The sequence below is a fragment of the Aphanomyces invadans genome, assembly GCF_000520115.1.
Source record: "Aphanomyces invadans strain NJM9701 unplaced genomic scaffold supercont1.13, whole genome shotgun sequence".
In the NCBI taxonomy this organism is placed as follows: domain Eukaryota; phylum Oomycota; class Saprolegniomycetes; order Saprolegniales; family Verrucalvaceae; genus Aphanomyces; species Aphanomyces invadans.
Genome location: NW_008580158.1, coordinates 809,414 through 812,836, shown reverse-complemented (window position 1 = coordinate 812,836; position 3,423 = coordinate 809,414).

Below are 3,423 nucleotides of genomic sequence, written 5' to 3'. Positions count from 1 at the left end.
TCCTTCGGGTGTGAAAAGGCGTGTCCATCGACGATGTACATCGTATTTCTAGTGTTAAATATGACGATGTAGATCGTCCAATATTTGATGCACAAGGTGCCAGTTGCCTCATCGTAGCTCCACGGCGCTCGACCTTGACACTCCCGTACCAATGCCTGAGGCATCAACCGTAGGAATCCCCCTTAGGAGGTACGCCCACAGGTTGTCGGCTCCCCGGCCACACACTCGACGACGAAGGAAAGGTCGACATCGTCAGCGCCCGACGGTGGAGCTTGTGGGCCTGGTACTTGTCCATGTTGGAGTTGTAACCTATAGGGTTAAACATATAGACGAGGTTTCGGTGGTCAGTGAACAAGCGGAAACCCCCGGGTTGTACAAGAAGGTATTCCAGTCGCTAGCAGGACTCCACTACCGCGAACGCCTCGTTCTCAACACTTGGCCAGCGCTCGCTGGATGCTCGGAACGCACCACTCATAAACACTAAGGGTTCGTGGCGCTGTTGAGCTGCCAGTTGAGCAAGGTCCTCCTCCGGGACTTGCGTAGCGATTGCCCCCCAGAGCCCCTCACTGGCATCGGTATACAGGCATACTAGTACCATATTGCCAAAATCCAGATGAGTCAACAGGACTAACTTGATGCGCTCAAAACAGGCCAGGTGGTTAGCGCCCCACACGACCGGGCTCAAAGCAACTGCTCTGGTCGAGTGCGCCCCGAGTCCAGATCAACCTCGCTGAGGTCGGTTGCTGGATGTTGGATCGATTCGTACGGGACGATCTGTTCGGATAACAATGCGGTTATCGATCGTCGTCTCGGAGTCTGGGCGTCCTGGCAAGTTGCTACTATATTGAGGGGAACGAAGTGAACTGACTAGGAAGGTAATGAGAAGTAACTCAGTTTGGATTTTGCATTGCTTCCCGAAAGGAAGACGCCTGCAGACAAACAAGGCGCGGACTCACAACAGCAACTAATGTCAATGCAGTTTTTCTTGCGCGAGTCAGCTGCCTTGGCAGTGACTTCCATCGCCTTTGTCAACGGTGCCACCAGTTCAGTATACTGGAGGATGTTCGCCCGCATCCACTTGGTCGCACAGAAAAACTGTTGAAGGTCTGCTCCCGTTTGTGGTGGTGCCAACGCACACATCCCTTGAACCCGGTCGGGAGCATGCGCCACGCCCCCGGCGGAAATTTCTTCCCACACCAGATCGTTGTCGTCGGGTAGAACGAACAAGTACCGAGGTGCAACTGGAGACTGCACGCTTGGCATATGCTCAACACCCTGCGCAGGAGGACCAGCAGGGCCACCGGTGTCCCGGCATATCCCTACAAATCATAAAGCCGACCCAAAAGGCCATGCATAAGCAATTTCCCAATGAGCTCGTCAACCACGCCTTGACAGTAGGCTACCGCAGCAAACTGACCAATAAGCACCCGCGCAGGGGTGACCACTCCCATCGGGGTGATAAAGGAGTAATACTCCTGGAAGTCAGGGTGTAGGGGCAGTTGCCAGTAACCCTTCATCCAATCCAGTGTGAAATACACCTTCGGGCCTTGAAGCACGCACCATGCCACTTCAAGGTTCGGCATAGGCCACGGCATAGCCTCGATGCATGCGTTGATCGGTTTCCAGGCCAACGTCATGCGGAAGTCTCCCGGACATTTTATGGGAACAATCCTAGGAGCAGCTGCCCAGCGGGATCGATGGTTACGATACACGAGGCCCGTCTTTTCCAGCTCCCGGACATGTTTTTCCAAGAACGCCACAGGTGCTGGAGGGAAACGACGTAGTCCTGACTTCACTGCTCCCAGTTTCAAATGCACTTTCTAGGGAGCAACTTTCACCGGCGAATCCCGGCCCAACTCCAGACCAAACACATCGTGGGACTCGAACAACAACAGGTCCTGCGTATCACCGACGTTGACATCGCCCACACCATCGGCAGCAGCATCTGCCACCTTAGACATTAGAACGATTCGGACACGCTCACTGTCGTGGTCGCCGGAGCTGTTTCGAGCTCCGGTGTCGCACAAAGCATGCCCTCTTCGTCGCTGAAGTTATCGGTGAGCTCTTCCGTCAAACGGAGCGTCCGATACATTGCGACCCCCAGAGTAGTAGCAGGGGATCGGCAAAATCCAACACGCTTGCTGTCGGAATGCGTTCGCCAGCAACGCCTTCTCACTCTTGCCCAGTCTTTCCAAAACAGGGAGACCAAGAGTGAGATCAACGACCTTTTCAGCGTCGTCAACCCACACGCTGAGGCCACGCAGCACAAGCGGCCCACAACCGGTGCTAAACTCCAACGACCCCAGGCACAGTTGTCGCGTCACCGAGTCAGGCTTGCTCCCGGTACCATAAGGTTGAAGGATCGTCGACCCCATGTTGTTAATCTCGAAACTCGCCCCAGCTGATACTAGTGCAGAGGACAGGCCACTAGAGGCCACCGACAGGTCAGCTCCAGTGTTCAATAGGGATGCCTCGACATACCCAACTCCTTCGACCTTAGCCATCAGCTTCTCCCGCTCAGGCTTCGAGTCACCTTTGATCTTAGCTATACGTTTACGGTCACCGGTTTCACGTATCGCTCGTCCATGAGCCTTCAGCTACTTCACGATTACTAGTACATCGTTTGCAGCTCCCGGACAGTCACGGACTTGGTGGCTCGTGGGCTTGCAACGCAAGCAAGCGCCAATAGGATTCCGTCCACCAACAAATGGGCCTCAGGTGCCGGTGACGCCGCCGGAGCCTTCGCTGGTCGTTGCCCTTGGTTCTGAGGTGTTGTTTACACACCCGCGGCAGCAGCTTTAGCCAGCTCTGAGGTTACCGGCGACTTCGCGCCTTCCTCGTAACCGACAAAACGTTTTGCCCATACTCGCGCAACCAATGTACGAATCGGCGAACCGGTAGACATCCTTCTTCAAGGGTTTGTTTCTCGTCAAAGCCATCTGCTCCGTCACAGCGCGATGAAGCGACGCCGGCAACACCGTGTATGTAATGATCTTTATGATCTCTTGACTCTCCTCATGCAAAACCCACTTCTGCCGGTCCTTACGAAGTGCGGCGGCTAGGCCGTCCAACATACGGCCGATCCGGGAGTCCGCGTCCGGGACTGACATGTCAAAGACCACCGCGGCCTTTTACCGTCTTTTTAGCGTGCCAAGAGTCGATGGTCGACGTATTAACCAGGCCACCCGCTTCGACTCAGTGCCCCATTCGGCTGCACGTTGTTTGGTCCTCCGCTAAATACACACGCTCACCGGCATAATAAAGGGTTTGCCATTCGCTGTTAGTGCTTGTGTCTGGGTGATGTACTGATCGTACGCCAGCATAAACACACGCCGTTCGTCTTTAGAGAGGTTTCATACCAGTCCTTTCGTTTCCTGTTTCGCTTCCGAGGAGTTGAGCAGGAAACGAGCAGATTCAAATTTC